The 17,760-nt window shown below is 44.6% G+C and overlaps 1 protein-coding gene across 2 annotated transcripts in view; it reads left to right on the plus strand.

Annotated features, from left to right (window-relative positions):
• The first annotated feature begins 1,843 nt into the window (after positions 1 to 1,843).
• Positions 1,844 to 17,760, plus strand: part of LOC119854723 (probable E3 ubiquitin-protein ligase HERC6) — a 72,301-nt gene continuing 56,384 nt past the window's right edge. The window contains exons 1-2 of one of the 2 annotated variants that reach the window (XM_043513877.1): positions 1,844 to 1,911; positions 7,185 to 7,266. The gene's annotated coding sequence lies outside the window, so the exon portion shown is untranslated. The remainder of the gene's footprint in view (positions 1,912 to 7,184; positions 7,267 to 17,760) is intronic. The other variant, XM_043513878.1, reaches the window with a different exon arrangement.

Consider the following 17,760-nt stretch of genomic DNA (forward strand, 5'->3'; position numbering starts at 1 on the left):
ATTCAGGGGATACCATCATAGGGCCTAATCACATCAGCCACACTATCAGAGGCTCGTTCACCTGCGCATCTACCAATGTGATATATGCCATCATGTGCCAGCAATGCCCCTCTGCCATGTACATTGGCCAAACTGGACAGTCTCTACGTAAAAGAATGAATGGACACAAATCAGATGTCAAGAATTAGAATATTCAAAAACCAGTTGGAGAACACTTCAATCTCTCTGGTCACTCGATTACAGACCTAAGAGTGGCTATCCTTCAACAAAAAAGCTTCAAAAACAGACTCCAAGTAGAGACTGCTGAATTGGAATTAATTTGCAAACTGGATACAATTAACTTAGGCTTGAATAGAGACTGGGAATGGATGAGTCATTACACAAAGTAAAACTATTTCCCCATGTTATTTCTCCCCCCCCACCCCACCCCCCACTGTTCCTCAGATATTCTTGTTAACTGCTGGAATTAGCCTACCTTGCTTGTCACCATGAAAGGTTTTCCTCCTTTCTCCCCCTCCCCCTCCTCCCCCCCCCCGCTGCTGGTGATGGTTTATCTTAAGTGATCACTCTCCTTACAGTGTGTATGATAAACCCATTGTTTCATGTTCTCTGTGTGTGTATATAAATCTCCCCTCTGTTTTTTCCACCAAATGCATCCGATGAAGTGAGCTGTAGCTCACGAAAGCTTATGCTCTAATAAATTTGTTAGTCTCTAAGGTGCCACAAGTACTCCTTTTCTTTTTGCGAATACAGACTAACACGGCTGCTACTCTGAAAAAAATCTATTGTCTTTAACCAGAGTCCACGCTTTCTGAAAAGCGCACTCAGAAAAGGTTATTTTGATTACACTCCAACTTGAAAAGATTGTAGAATTTGTATGTTGTTTTACTATTTAAAAAATCGACACATAGATGTTTGTTAAGATATTTTTACCACGGTGTTGTGAAAAATCCACTATTTAAAATATATTTTTTTAAAAATCCATGGTAGAATTGCCCTTGGCACTCTCCCTGAATAGCGTTTCAACTGTCTGAGTTGAAATTGTCCCGGAACATTGGTCATTTCTGTAAAGCAACACAAATTAGGGTCGTGCTGAATCAAAGCATCAGTTAAGCATTATGTACTTGAAATACAGTAGACCAGATTCTGATCTCAGTGATGCCAGATTCTGATCTCAGTAAATCTGGAGTAACCTAACTGACTTCAACAGAGTTACTTCAGATTTACACAGGCAAAACTGAGTTCAAAATCTGGCCCCAAGTCTGCTGAGAGAAATCATAAACACTGTTACAATAAAATGGTAAATGAACTTTTTTTAAGAGTTGTATTTTATTTGTGCGGCTAAAACCTTCAGACAGTTGTAATTCAATGACAGGGAATTATTCTTTCAGTACTATGTGGTGAATATTTTAAAACAGACTCTTAAAAAGTATCTATAGCAGCTATTCTTCATCAGTTTTGTTAGAGAGTTGTTTGGTACTAACCAAGAAGCAATGTTTGGGACAGTCTGTGTTATATATCAGATATATAGGATCAGACACTCCTTTAATATAGTCCCATTCCTCCACAGACCGCGCCTTTATTGCCATCTGCGAAGCTGCTCCCTCTGCTTCCAGCTCCAGACTTGATGCTAAAGTACTGAGAGTAGGGATGACTGTCTGTAATGCACTTGATTATGGAATGAAAGATCACTGCCTGCCTGATTTCTTTCCATACAAACAAGCACACACCTCCCTGTTGTGAAACGGTATGCAGATGGGCGTAGGCGCTGATTTGGATTGCTATTGGTCAATTTCTCATCCAATGACTGCAACGAAAATAACATTTTTTTTTTTCCCTTCTCATTCATATTACCTGGGCAAGAACACGCTTGTGACTTGCAATTCTTCTTCAAAGATGTATCATATACAGGTGCAAACTCAGTGTAATTCACAATCTTTTCTGAATAGTTATTTTATTGTTGTCCTTTGTGTGCTCTGCTCTGTATGTTTATTGTATTTCCTCATCTATTCGCCTCTTGTTTAACTGTAGTTGAGGCTGCGAGGAGGTTTAATGAGGAAGCACGGGTTGTGGTGTCTTCAGTATGTGTATGCCACACACACCTGTGTTTCTGTGTCATCCAGCTCGGATGTTTCAGCTGAGTGCTGCCCTAAGGTCTGGGGCATGAATGAAAGCAAGCTGTCTGCGGCTCAGCTCAAACAGAGGGGATGTTGGCGGCTTGTGGAAAGGAACTGAAAAACATGGGAGGATCGTATGTGTTTTTGTGATTTGCCTGCTGTTTGTTACTCACTTGGGGAGTCTGGTTCAATCCCCAACTGTTGTTGGGTGATTGTGGGGCAGGCTTTTCATCTACATCTAGCTAGAAGGTTGCAGCTTTTTCTTTCTGATGTGAAATTTGCCACTGTGCTTCATGCCTTTGTCACCTCAAGATTAGACTTGCAATGTGCTCTATTTGGGGTATATGATACATGTTTGTGGAAAACAAAAAGCACATGGCATCAGTGTTACATGGTTTGCAAAATGAAATTTTACAGCCTAAAGTAAATGCATGCAGAGTAGTAAAAGCAGAACACTTGAGTTCTTCATGCTACACAGAACATGTGATATTCAGTGTTTTCAAGACAAAAGAATATGTATAGAATATGAGAAGGGGTGAGGTATTGCAGCAGTTGTTCTCTCTATAGAGATATCCCCTGCTCTTGTCCTTAGTGTTGATTTGTGGGTAGTTATTGCATTTTCTAATATAATCCTATTGTTTCCAGTGGTCCAGAAATGGTTTCCATACAAAGTCAATGTCTTGGGCTTTCCCGTCAGAGTTATTCAAAAACTTGTGTTTAGAATTGTCAAAGCTTACTGCTTTTAGCATAAGAAAGTACACAGAGATAAGGCATGACTATATACAGAGATTTAAACTAACTCTTCAGTCTTCAAAATATAATTTTTTCTGGCTATCACAGGCCTGACCCAGAGCCCACTTAAGTTAACAAGAGTCTTTCCCTTGACTTAAATGAGGTTTGTATCAGGTCCAGTGAGCCTGCTCCTGCAGCCCATAGAATGATAAAATTTTCCATTGACTTTGGGAGTTTTCCCAGCATAGGGATTGTGAGATAGTCTAAATCCCTAATTGTTGAAATCTTAGATCATCAGATTTGAGTGATTATGTTTCTCTCGCCCATTAAACCACTGGATATTGGGAACAGCACAGAGCTAGCATTTACTGGAAGTCTCTTGGCTGATATATCCTTGAAAGAAGTCCTTGAAAGAAGTAACACAGAGTGTGGAATTTTTTTCCAGCGGCCATCACCCTGTGACTGCCCCAAACTAGCTTGTTACATTTCAGTCGGGGGAAAGTCTTAACCCTTTAAGATGTGTTTTTTGCTGCATTAGATAAAATGAAAAGCCTCTGTATGAATGTCCTGTTTGAACTGCCATGATGAAAACATGCAGCTGTAGTGTCATTTGTGATTTTGAGAGGAAGAATGGTCCAATGGTTAGGGATCTAGCCAGGGAGAGGCCTTGGTTCAATTCCCTCCTTTGCCACAGACTTCTGGGAAAGTCACTTAGCCTCTCTCTGCCTCAGTTCCCCATCTGTGACCTGGGGATAATAACAACTGCCCTGTCACACACAGGGTTGTTATGAGGATAAATACATTAAAGATTCTGAAGTGCTCAAACCATATAAGTACCAGGGTTCTTAGGAGCTGCAGGTTGCTTGGCAGTGTGAGGCCGAACAGCCATGTATCTAGGACTAGCACTGTACACAGAAGCTGGAATGCTCCAGCCAGTTGCTTGCATTGCTTGTACATAATGTGGCTGATGTGAGGCCCTGATGAAACGTTAAGGAAGAACTTGCATCATCTGTCAACTATCCTTTGGGCCTGCCTGCTTGCTGGTCAGATTCACTGCCCACTTTGCTCCCCTGGTCCTGGGAGGGTGTAAGATTCAACAGACGGTCATATCAGTGTGGTTCTTCTTTCTTCTACAAAAGGGAACATGATGTCGGGAGCCCATACAGTGCCTGGGAACCACAGGGATTTCTTTATCTAAGTGTTGAGATGGATGTAGGGGTTATCTGCCCTCAGAAAACTAAGAGATTCAGCCTGTCAGTTAATTGACACTTCAGCTGCAGATGCACATTCTAGCCCATGACTCACTGCTCCTTTGGAAGCTTAAAAGGAAACTGCAGTGTTAAGTTATAATACATTTGATAGCTCAGTGTGCGTGTGTGTATGTTTATAACATGGAATGGATCAAATTGATTTGATATGACAGTCAATGAAAAAAATGGCAGTTTCAAGAAATATCTAATATATTATTTTGAAGCTACTAAGGTTTTTAGATTTGTGTTATTAATACGTGAAGTCAACAGTCTCTTGTCATATTCACAAATTAGTTGTGGCATCTCTATCAGATTCATGAATTAAAAGAAAACATTCCAGAAAGATTTGAACCAGGACAGTGGATAGCTGGAAAAGAAATAGAGGAATAGAATCTAAACTAACATTTTCTGTTCTATAGTTGTATTTAGTATTGTAACTGTCTTACACTTTAATATAGGTTTCAGTAGCCTGACACAATGACAAATGGTTTGAAGTAGTATATTGTTATGATTGGATTGGCTGGGATGTTGTTGCAATTTCAGGTAAGAAATAATATTAAATATGGGAGATAAGGGCCTTGATTCTCTGGTGCGCTATAGCTGTGCTCAAAGCAGCCCTTAAGCCAGCAGGTCTGACCAGGGAAGGATTTCCCAGCAGTTCTTATATTGTATTCCCTTCCAGTTGCTGGGGTAGGAGGCATGGCCAGCGAAAGGGGTTATGGCTGGTTTGTTGCTGCATCCTGCTGATCCCCAGGTGCCTACAGGTTGCTCTGACTTATACCAGAGAACCAGATGTACTCGGGAGACACAAAGCCACCTTTTCATGCCACCCACCTCCATACTTTTACCTTGTTCTCCTGGGTCTGTTTGGAGAATTTGCGCCACACAGTAGACTCTGTCCAAATGACATTGCTACAATTATCTATAAGATCAGAGCAAACCAGCCTTAAAGTCAGAGCCACTTCAAGCTGTTAAATGTACTGAGCTGTGCTGCTATCAAAAAAGGTTGAGCAGGTGTTTATGGGAAAATCTTCCTTTTGGTTAACTCAGAGGGAAATTGTGACTGACTCACTATTTCCTGTAGCACCCGGCATTCTTGTGGCCAGAGGGATGTCAACCCTGAACAAATTCCAATGTGAATAATTGCATTCTTCTCTCCTGAAACGCCTCCTGCAGTTTGATACACAGGAGTTTTTTCCACTTCACTCCTTTAAAAAAAAAAAAAAAACAACTATGCTGATTATGTTAAAGTCGTTAGCATTCCATTACTTTTTACTCAAGGTCCCATCGTGCTAATGGAAGGCAGAGGCAGGTGTAGAATTTAACATATTAGCATTGTTACCATAAACTAAAGGAGATTCACAAGCCATGCAAACAGCCTAAAAAGAAGTAGGATGAAATCCTGACCCCACAGAAGCCAGTGGGATTATGCCATTGACTTCAGTGGAGCCTGGATTTTACCCATAGCCTTCAGTGCAATTGTACTCCAGCATTTATTGCTGCAAATGGGCAAGAAGAATAAAGACAGGAGACTGGTTTCAGACAATAACCACCTCCAGCTCCTTGTTTTCAGGGTCTGTAAAACATGCAATCCTTCAGGCAGAATGGAAGATTTAACTCCAAGAAAATGGCTAGGAGGACACTACTCCACCCTCCTGCTGGAAGATCCCTGTATCACATACAAAGGCCATGTCTACACTACGGGCTAAATCAACACCACTGTGATTGATGCAGCAGTGTCGATTTAGTGGGTCCGGTGAAGACACGCTAAATCAATGGGAGAGCGTTCTCCCGTCGACGTCTGTACTCCAGCTCCCCCAGAGGCAGAAGCTATGTCGATGGGAGACATCTGCCGTCGACATAGCATGGTGTAGACACCATTGTAAGTCGACCTAAGTTACTTTGATTTCAGTTATGTAACTTACATAATGGAACTAGTGTAACTTAGATCGACTTACCTCATTAGTAAAAAGAAAAGGAGGACTTGTGGCACCTTAGAGACTATCAAATTTATTTGAGCATAAGCTTTCGTGAGCTACAGCTCACTTCATCAGATCACGATGTAGCCCACGAAAGCTTATGCTCAAATAAATTTGTTAGTCTCTAAGGTGCCACAAGTACTCCTTTTCTTTTTGTGAATACAGACTAACACGGCTGCTACTCTGTTACCTCATTAGTGTAGACCAGCCCAAAGAAAATTGGATCGTTAATGTTGGACACAGTTTGGAATGTGTGGGAGCTCTGTCACTGGCTAGGACGCAGGACCATCCTGGGAACTGTGCTGGCCTGTAACTCTGGCTGGAAAGAGAGAACATCAAATCTGGGGCAGAGACAGCACAACCTCACATCAACCACTGCCAGATATTCAAGATAACGTTGTTAGTGTCTAGATCTTGTGGTTATAAAATGTTAGGGTCTGATTCTGCAAATGCTAACCTACTTGAGTAATCCTTACTCATGCAAGTAGCCCAATAAGGGTTCATGGGATATGTTAGTTAAGGTTTCATGACATATTCCCTTTCCATTCCAAAAACACATGGATACATTATTCCCACCTATCTATGCCCTGGCCCCACAATACATATATTGCCATCCTTTTGGGGTTGCCTATAGTTCTGGTTTCCCTCTCATCACATGATAGATGAGATAGGACAGACAGACTGACAGAGAAGGTAGAACGGATTCGGCTTTGCAGTGTTTGGGGTAATGTTGATAAGCCAAACCCTGAGCCTTTTTAGGTTTGCCTGTCACAACTCTTAATACATTGTAAATTCAAAGTCATCCCAATGTGCATTTGTGCACCTGTGATATATTCAGCTCTTCTGTTTTATTAGCCACTTCAGAAAGAGATATAATTACACCTTAATTTGAGGTGTAGCTGTAGCCTATGTTCTAGCAGCCTCTGGCTAACTGTTTCCCTTTCTGTAATCTTTTAAATATAGATCCTCACATGCTCAAGCATCTCCAAAGCTTTGAATAAAACAGAATAGCTGAATATATCCAACATGCACATTGGCATGACTTGGTACTTGCAATGGATTAAGAGTTGTGACTAACTGCACTATAACTGCCCTTTAATTTGCAGTAGATGTACCACAGCGTGAAAATAAACGGCATTGTGATCCTGATCCTGAAAGCTGCTGGGCAAGGCCGAGACTCTGCACGAGGTATAGTAAATTAATGATTGTGAAGATTATTTGAAAGGCCTTTTCTCTGAATCACCACATTGGTAGCATTCCTCCCCGATCCACCGTACCAGGACTGACCACTGCAGCTTGCCTTATTCTGCCCTGATCGAAGAAGGGCCTTTTGAAAATGGCTCCCTTTACTTATTAACGTTCAGTTTTGCATTGCCTGGCCAGTATCTGGATTAGCTCAGGAGCCTGTAATTCTTCCTTGACCGTTTTCTACATTCTTCTCCCTCTTTAATTAATGTCTTAGTGAGAATCCAGAAAGCATTTGATGTTACCTTAAATAGGGTATGTAAAAAGCAGCCACGGACTCTTATGCAGATAAGTAACCAGTTTAGATGTGCAGTTTGCATTACAATTGACAAAGGCTCATTTTACATTTGAAATGGACTTTTCATTAATGCTATGGACTATTTTAAAAATACAGGATGACTTTCAGTCCTGTACAGAAAGCCAGTGCACAGCCTATGTACCACTCGAGTCCCATCGAGGGTTTAAGTGGGATTTAAAACCTTAAGCCTTGTGCTGAAATGAATTTCACCCTCTAGTTTTGATTACACCAGATTGTGGTTTTGTGATTGCCTACAAGGTGCTGCATGGTCCGGTGGTTAGGGCAATAATTTGGGAGAGCCAGGTTCAATTCCTTGCTCCATCACAGGATTCTATATGACCTTGGGCAAGTCATGTCGGCTCTCTGTGTCTCAGTTCCCCAGCTGTAAAATGGAGATTTTAGCACTTCTCTACCTCAGAGGCATGTTGAGGTTAAATAGGTTAGCGTGGAAGGCACTGAGGTACTACAGTGATGAGGTACCTAAAGTAGATAGGGAGACATGAATCTACACACTCTGAACCATCTAGGACCAGCTCTGCCAGCGCTTCATGTGAACAGTCACCCAGGTCAGCAACCTGACAGGTAACTTACCATTCATTGAATGGTGCTGGAGCAACTGAATTGGAACGGGAGTCATGACAAAAGGTCACTGGGGGAGGGGGCAGGAATGACGTGCAATAGCCTTCCTGTGCGAGGCTTCAGTTTCAGATAATAGGAAACATTTTACTCCATAAAGTTGGTCAAACGTTTCTTCCACCCTCTTGGAGAGCAGACAGTTCTCTTACGGATGGAGGGGATGCAGCCTTCAGGGCTCTGCCTATAGCCAATGGCACCATCTGACTTCCTTACTAGGACCGGGTGAGACCCATCCCCTTCCATGTCTTTGAATATCAGTGTCACAAGTTCCTGGAGAGTTAGTACTCTGCATTGAACTGCTTGTCTCCACTGGGACCCCTGGACATTAATGCTTTACTCATCAGAGCGCCCTCGCATGCATTACCTTCTTCAAAGAAGCCTGGAAACCGAGAACAGACACTGACGCTGGCTGTAATATAACCTGACACAGAGCCACAATAGGCACCATCCCGGGCTTGACATGATTCTGTTCCATCTGTTATACCAATAAAATAAAAACCAGCAGGATCTTATTAAAGGGAAAAAGGCAAAATGCTACATTTATTGTGAATACAGAAAGAATCATAGTAAGCAGTTAGTTATAGCTATAACATTCCATTCAATTTCATATTTATTCACACACACACACACACACACACAGGTTCTGCAAGGTTGTTATCATAGTTACCAGCCTTAGAGTTGCTCATGCCAAGCCACGGGCCAGGTGGCCTGGACATGAGGAGGGAGCAGGGCCTCTTCAGATGCACATCTGATGCTCCTGGAAGTTGGTTTGCAGAATCAGACCCCAAAGTTCTCACTTTCTAGAGCCCATTTTTATAGGAATTTCTTCCTATGACAGTCTATGGGAATTGCTTCATCATGCTGTTGCTGAATCAATCAGCAGCTGGCACGTTCCTGATGGCTTCGTGCTGCCAGATGTTATCTTGTTCTTTGGTTCTCCCATTCTTGAGGCTGTCGGGTGGATTCCAGTCTGCCCTCCGGGGGTCCTCTGGTTATTTCCACTTGACGCCTTCTTTGGCTGATGGACACTAGATTCTTAGGCTGGCACCTCCCTGATCATTCAGTTATTATCCACACACATCCTCTATCTCTATTTTAATCACAATTGTTAACAAAGCGAGATGAATACAACAAAAGGGCGGGGAGTCTCTGGGTGCTGTTTCCATTGTTACAGAGTATTGCTTTGAGTCTCTCTCTGTGTGAGTAGTTGTTGTTACAAAGAATTGCTTTGAGAACAGACTCTGTCTTATAATGTACTAACACAATTAGCAGCTTGCAAATTTCACACATAGAGGGAGAGAAACAGTACCAAAAACCAAGAGAATACCCTGGAATTTAAACTATGGGGAATCCAACTCATTTGTGATTTTAATACAGAACTACTTTAATATGATCCAACACATCTCTTGCAATGGAAGCTACAGTGCTCATAAAAGGGCATGACCCAGGCCAAGTGACCTGTCACATGGCCTGTATTTTTCTCTCATTCCAACAACCAAGGGTACTCTCACACCATGTACGACCAAGCGGTTGTCTTTGACGTCTCACATTTTTATGTGGTGTGCATGCAGAAAACCTTTTCCTGACACAATCTCTGCTGAAATGCCTCGGGTAAAACTTCCACTGTAGGGCAAAACTCTTGTTGACTTCAATGGGGCCAGGTTTTTACCCTCGGAATGACATACCTCTAAAGGTATGTCTACGCTGATGGCATCTATACTGCTATTTTTAGGAGTGTAATGGCCCACTGCCTCCCTGCTGCAAGAGCCTTTCCCTGCTGTGTGTAGCTACATGCCAGTAACAAGTGTGGACACAGCCTGCCTTTCACTGTGGCATGTAGCTACACATGTAGTACCTGTATTCTACCTGCCGCTGCAATAATAGGCATTGTCTATGTTGCAGCAACATCTGTGTTTCTCCCAGATCTCAGCACTTCCACAGCTCCCTGGTTGATTTATTATTGTTAACAGTTTAGCCATTTCTAATCTGTTGTTCTGTAAAACAAGATCATTGACTTCGATCCCTGACACTGAATCATGAAGCACTTGCAATCTGATAATTTACAGACCCCAGGCTAAGTACCTGGCCTTGATTCTTCTTTTGAACCCATCTAATTCCTCCACATGTGGTGAGGTTCCTTCCTCCTCCAAAGCAAAGAAAAACACCCGCAACAGGGAATTGCATGGGGCCAGACTTCAGCGTCCCTACAAGTGTTGTTGATAAGCGCTCTCTCTCTCAGCCTCCCAGCCAGCCCAAGGTTTAACTTGGCAGCACTCACAGTTCTCAGGGAAATCAGTTCTGCTGTTTACCAGCACATCCCTCCATCCTCCCACAAAAATCCCTTAGTATCAAAAGATACATTTTAAAAACCACAAAAAGCCACAGAACCCGTAACCAAAATGAAGCACTAATAATACAGTACTAATTTTTTGGGGGGGGTGGGTGGGTTGGGAATCTGGCTCTATAGTAACAAAATCACCCATTTGAGTGCATTCTTAGCAGTATATTCTGCTCATGTGATCAGATGCCTTGACTTAAGGCCAGATTTTCAAGAAGCAGATAGGTACCTAGGGTGGAATTCACAAGGGAGATCTAGGCACCACTGGCATTCACCAACCCCCCACTCAGCTGCTGTCCAACCCTGTAGGCACCTAATGGCATGGCTACACTTCCAGATGTAGAGCACTGGGAGTTAAACCAGCCTTCGGAGACCGCAGCAGGGAAAACACTGCCATGTGTTTACACTGTCAGATTCAAGCATGCTGGCGTGGCCACATTAGCAGCTCTTGCCATGCCACAGAGAGCAGCGCATCCCAGCGTTCAAGTGGCGGCAAAGTGCTTTTCAAATGAGGGGTGGGTGGGGTGCAGTGTGACAGGGAGTGTGTTGTGTGTATGTGAGGGGCGTGAGAGTTGGTTTTTTGGGGTGCTGAGAGCGTGTCAGCATTCTGTCCTGTAAGTTCGGACAGTAGCAGACCCCCCTCCCCCCTCCCCCAGCCTTTCTCTCTCTCACATGCACCCAGCATTTCACACTAATAGTTGCTTTGTCCCGGAGCAGAGAAGCAGCTGGCTGTCAGAAACAGAGCTTTGAAAGGGCATATCTGCAGTCCTACAGTGAGTTCAAAACAATGACCAGAGTGGCCACTTGAGTTCAAGGGATTAGGGGACGTTTCCGGAGGCCGATCACAGCGCAGTAATGCAACACCTCGTTCACGCTGGCGCCCGGGCATTTCAGCCGGAGCACGGCAAGCGTTAATCTTCTCGCCGAGGTGGAGTACTGGGAGCACTCCAGCTGCAGAGTCCAGGTGCTCCACATGCCTTGCCAGTGTGGACGGGTCGGGAGTTAGGGCGCCCCGGGCTGCTTTAATGCACTCTAACTGGCAAGTTGAGCCAAGCCCTAAGTTTCCACAATTAAAGGCCCCAAGGTGGCTACATTTGAGCAGCTGGACACACGTATAGCTGCCTAAGCCCTGTCCCTAGCCAGTGCCTAACTCACAGCAGGGCTTACAAATGAGGGGTTTCTCCTGCCTATCTTACTTTTGGGACCAGAGCCCGTGGAGGGGCAAGTGGCGAGGCCACCCCCGTGCAGGGGGGGAGGCAGGGCTCAAGGGGGGGGGGGGTGGACAGGCAGAGCAGCATTGCCAGCCCTGCGGAGGGGGGCTTCAGGTGAGCAGGCCAGCCCTGGAGGGGGGGCCTCAGGCTAGCCCCTTGTGGTGTCCTGTTTTCCCTTTGGGAAATATGGTCACCCTATGGAAACCCCACTAACCTCGCTCCAGAAGAGGCATTCATGGCTGTGAATCCCTAGAAGGAGGCACCTTCCTTCAGCCTAACTCCCTTTGAGGAGCAGGACTTAGGCTACACCGCGCTCCTTGGCATTTCCTACTGGCTAGCCTAGGTGGTGGCTCCTCACTCAGCTTTCTGGCTTTTGTGACTTCCTTTTTTTAGGGGCCCAACTCTCCACAGGCTTTGTACCTGGGCACCTAACTCAAGAGAGTGAATTCTACTCAGGGGCAGGGCAGCACTGTAAGTCCCCCTTATCAATCTGGCGCCTAGTGAGATTCCCAAAAGCACTTAAGTGAGTTAGGTGCCTAGCTTCCATTGACTTAATGGGACTTAAGTGCCTTGCCGGCATTTCTTGTGGTTGTAAGAGGGTGGTTGACCCACTAAATGAAACTGCACTCAGCTCTCCTGTTCCAGTCCACAGGCTCCCAGTGGGGCCACTTAAAAGGGCAAGACGGCACCTGGGGAGCTATAGAAGCTCATTCAGCCGTCAGAGCAGACTGAGTTAGTCAGGGGTCAGACAGGAGAAGGGCAGCAGATGAGAGCTGCCAGAGATAAGGTTGTTCCTGAGAGAGGGCTGACAGCAGGAGAGCAACAAGAGGGGTTTGCTGGCTGACCTTCCCCAACCCAGAGGGCCAGGGGTGCAGAGGGCTGGGGGTGGGAGTGGCAGCAGCACCAGCAGTGAGATGGCCAGAGAGGGCTGAATGAAGGGGAAGCAGTGGATAGACCTCGGCTGGGGGAGTGGGAGTCATGCTCCTAGCAGAGAGTGGGAGTTCCTGCTGAGAGGAGCAGGGTTCCACCCCAGAAGGAATGTCTGGGTGGCTGTCCTGACATAAGGAGAAAAGCCGCTGGATAAGGGCCTACCTGTGATGGAAGACACTGGGGGGTACAGTGAGAACAAGGACTATGTGCCCTGGGGTGATATGAACTATGCTTTGGGACTTTAGTTATAGCCTATCTGCACAATGTCCTTGTAATAAACTGGCCCCCCAGGAGAAGAATTGTTTAAGTAAGATCCTGAAGTGGAGTCCTTTAGGTTATCCAAGAGGGAAACTGAGGCAAGGAGCTATGAGTAAGGCTGCCACGAGGAGGCGCCCAGGAGGAGGCCACTCTTTTACAGTGGCTAAACACCTTCAAAAATCTGGTCCTTGGGTGCCCAATCCTGCAGCAACATCTGCTTCAGTGAGATTCTATATAGCCTCAATCCTGCATCCAAATATGCCATGTACAGTAAACAAAACACAAACAGTAATAAGATGTTTTTCAACTTTCACTCTGTTTCATCTCTTTTCCCCACTGTTTGTCTTTTTTATTTAGTTTGAAAGTTCTGCAGGACAGCATCTGTTTCTTACTGTGTGTTTATACAATACTCACCCATCACCAAAATGCAGCAGTCATAACAGCAACACTGAACAATCCCCTTGGGAAAGCAAGTGAAAAGCAATTCTATCACCAGTTAAAAGTGACAGGGGAATTTGGGTAAATAGCATGTTCCCTTAACTGGCTTCTTCCTTTAGATCCACCAATGGCTATTAGCCAATATGGCAAAGCCTCTGACTGCCAGATGTGGGGACTGGATGACAGGGGATGGATCAGTTGATGATTGCTATGTTCTGTTCATTCCCTCTGAAGCACCTGGCATTGGCCACTATCAGAAGACAGGATACTGGACTAGATGGACCAGTAGTCTGATCCAGTGTGGCCGTTCTTATGTATCTTACATTTCCATTCCTAATAGCCAAATCCTTTTCATAAAGCTCTTGAAATCAAGTTGGTGTACTGTTAACAGACCTCCCCCCCTCCCCCGTCAGCCACTATGATGCTAAGGAGGTGAAGTAGGACCCTTCCTTTCCTATGCGTAACTAACATTATCATAATACCCCAGTTAGCTACAAAGCAGACTTATTTTTTTTCCAGTTGTATTTGTTTTCAAAGTGCTGCTGAGGCCTTGCTGTTCCCCTTGGCTTGCTGTCACTTTAAACACAGGCCTGGCTCCTGGTTCGGAAGGATGATGCAAGCAGCTTCTCCCTTTGCAATGAAGTCTGGCTTTTTCACTGTGAAAACTGACCAGTATGTTACTTAACAAAGTCACATTAGAAAGCTGTAGCTGTCATGAATAAAAATACCTCCCTACCTCATCAACAGCCCTTTCCTCTGAAATGTACGGCTCTTCTGGCGGCCCTATTTTGAGGACTTAAGAAGGACTTGACTCCAGTGGTGAGTAGGCCTTTTGCAGGTCTTCTACATAAGATTGAATTTCAGCCTGAGAGAGCAACTGCAGAGCCAGTAATTAATTCAACCATAGTCTCCTGCTAAGCCGTTTGTAATTCTAACTATTAGGCCTTCCCATTGGTGTAATGTTTTTTCAGGAGAATCTCTGATTTATTTTTATGGATGCTGTGCTATGATCAGCACACATAGAGTTACCAGATAGCAACTGTGAAAAAACGGGATGGGGTGGGGGTAATAAGTGCCTATATAAGAAAAAGTGCCAAAAAATGGGACTGTTCCTTTAAAAACGGGACATCTGGTCACCCTAAGCACACACAGCTAGGAATACTAAGAGCAGCTGTCCATAAACTGAATGTCAGTGAAGGATGCAGGATCAGGCTCAATGTGATGATGGAACAAAAGAAATATGGGTCAGAATTTATTATTAGACACTTAAGGAAAACGAAGGAAAAAGAATTGGTTACAATTTGTAATACTGAGGCTGAAATTACATTGTGGTATCACTGCCATTAGAGTGCGGGTCTGGGGTTTAATACCTGTAATAACGTTAATTGAAATCAATGGGAGTTTTCCATTGACATGAACAGGAGTATGAGTAAGCCCACATGACTGAGAGAAACTATAGCATAAAGCCAGTGTAGATAATGCACCAGGATTATAAAAAATTTGTATTTAGTAATTCAGTCATGTCACTAACCCTCCATTAATATGAATTTGGGGCAACTAGTTACTGAAAGAGCATAACCCCTGCAATTACACTGTAATTCCATGTAACTACCATATAATTAGACACGGTATGATAAAGTGTAATCAAAATATGTGAGAATTATCCCTCCGGTACTTATTATAGTCAATGCATCTATTTTATTTGTTTTCTTTTTCTAAAAGAAACTCCACACAAAACTCCATCCAAAGCTCTGGGTACCTGCGACATGCATTAAAAACACAAGCATAGGAAGTATAAAATATAAATAGTCCAAAAGAGTAGCATGCCTCCTACCACCTTAGCACACATCAACTAATTACCAGCCATGAGACCAACACAACTTAACCACCCTATCCCCCACCCCCAGACAAACTCTTAACATGTGCAAAAAAGAAAAGGAGTACTTGTGGCACCTTAGAGACTAACAAATTTATTTGAGCATAAGCCAGGAGTTCTGACATCCTTGGGACCGAAAAGCCCCAATGTCTGTTCTCATTTACACTTTCAGCTGCAGCTTTATAGGAATGTAGAAGTGGCCACATTGAGACTCAGTCTATACCTAAAACTTAGGTTGACCTAGCTATGTCTCTTGGGATGCGGAAAATTCACACCCCTGAGAGATATAGTCAAGCCAACCTAAGTCCCACTGTAGACAGTGGTAGGCCAAAGGAAGAATTCTTCCCAGGGCCGGTGCAACCACTAGGCAAACTAAGCGGTTGCCTAGGGTGCCAAGTGATTGTGGGCGGCCAAAAGCGCGCTCTGGGGAGGCAGTGGAGCAGAGGTGAGCTGCGGCAGGGGGGCACGGGGAGGGCCACCTGCAGCAAGTAATGGGAGGGGGGCCGGTGCACAGGAGAACCGCTCCCCGCCCCAGCTCACCTCTGCTCCGCCTCCTCCCCTGAGCATGCCGCCCCGCTCTGCTTCTCTCCCTCCCAGGCTTGCGCGCCAAACAGCTGATTGGTGCCGCAAGTCTGGGAGGCGGGAGAAGCAGTGGCTCCCCGGGCCAAGGGAGGGGGCAGCGGGGAGTTGCTGCACACGGCTCCCCGGGCTGAGGGGAGAGAGAGAGAGAGAGGGAGCTGCGAGGAGTTGCCGCATGGCTCCCCGGACCGAGGGAGGGGGTGGCGGGGAGCTGCCGCAGGGGGGGCACCTCAGGGTGGGGGGGAGGCACGGAGCTGCCACGGGGGGGCACCTCAGGGCGAGGGGGGGGCAGGGAGCTGCTGCAGGGCTTGGGGGCCTAGGGCACGAAACATCCTTGCACTGGCCCTGATTCTTTCCTCAACCTAGCTACCACCTCTTGAGGGGATGGATTAATTACAGTGAGAGGAAAAACCCTTCCCTCACTGTAGCAAGTGTCTACACTACCGCCACGCACCGCAGGTGAGCTGGTGTATTGCTTGTAGTGTAAATGTACTCTAAAATAGACAACTGCTCTGCCCAATCTGGTATCTTGCCTCTGGCAGTGGCCTATACATAGAATCATAGAATATCAGAGTTGGAAGGGACCTCAGGAGATCATCTAGTCCAACCCCCTGCTCAAAGCAGGACCAATCCCCAATTTTTGCCCCAAATGGCCCCCTCAGGGATTGAACTCACAACCCTGGGTTTAGCAAGCTAATGCTCAAACCACTGAGCTATCCCTCCCCCCTATCTTCCCTTAAGGAAAGCCAAACACTCTGTTACTGCATCTAGCCAATTTTGTAATGCTACTGCATGAAGAAACTTTCCTTGACACCTCTCTGTGAGAGATCCACTTGTATCCTGAAGTCTGATAGCCAATTTTCCTTGTGATACATTTTCACCCAGCATCTGAGCTTAGTGTAACTGCCTTGGTTACATTTACTGTAACTGCCTAGATCAGACTAGATTAGCATTTCTCAATGTTTTTTCAGGCAGATGACCCCGTATTTGAAGTCAGAAATATTCACAACTCTCCCATTATCTGCACTATAAAAATAAGAATACAAAAAGATGTAGCAATGTTAACACTGATAGGCCTGTGTATGAGAGAGAGTGAGTGTGTGGAGAGGCTGAGAGAGAATACTTGATCTTGAAGGGTAACAGTGTGTGACTAATTGGGAAATGAGATTTTCTTTGCTTTGGATTGTAATAAAATGTTAACATCTTTGTTAACATCTTTGTCAACCCCCCAGTTGTCACAAGCACCAGTTGAGAAACACTAGACTAGCTGATCATAATGGTCTCTTCTGGCCCTAAAATCTATTAATAATATACTTATTAATATTCCAGACCCCTTAACTACAGCACACAACTGTTTGCCTCAGTGATTTTCTACGGTAGTAAATTCCACAAACTGATTACAAAATACATCCAGAAGTATCTCTCATCAGCCTATACTGTGGTGTCCAATGTCTCTGTATAGCTGCCACCACCAACCCAAAGAAAACAGGATAACTTAACAATAACCCCGAAATATATTCAAATAGCTGTAAAGGATCATAAAGCGGTGTGCAGCTGCATGCATGCCTTTTAAATTACCTTTTTGTCTTCTGAGTTGCTGAAAGCAGCTGGACCTTGAGTATGAGTTATCTCAAAGACAGCAACTGCCACAGAAAAGGAGAAAGCTGAAATGGAAAGCATCAGTTTCAACAGATAACACGCGTCAAACGCTAAGGAATGAGTTTGAATGTATAACACAAAGATGGGCCTGAGTTACAAGGTTGAGGTCTGAAGAGCCCCAAAGTTCTGGGATGTTTGAACATAGGGGTTTGGGTCAGACTCCTCCATGAGATAAAAATAGCTTTAAAAAATTAAAACATTTATAGTTTTAAAA

This window comes from Dermochelys coriacea, chromosome 4 (assembly GCF_009764565.3).
Source record: "Dermochelys coriacea isolate rDerCor1 chromosome 4, rDerCor1.pri.v4, whole genome shotgun sequence".
NCBI classification, from domain to species: domain Eukaryota; kingdom Metazoa; phylum Chordata; order Testudines; family Dermochelyidae; genus Dermochelys; species Dermochelys coriacea.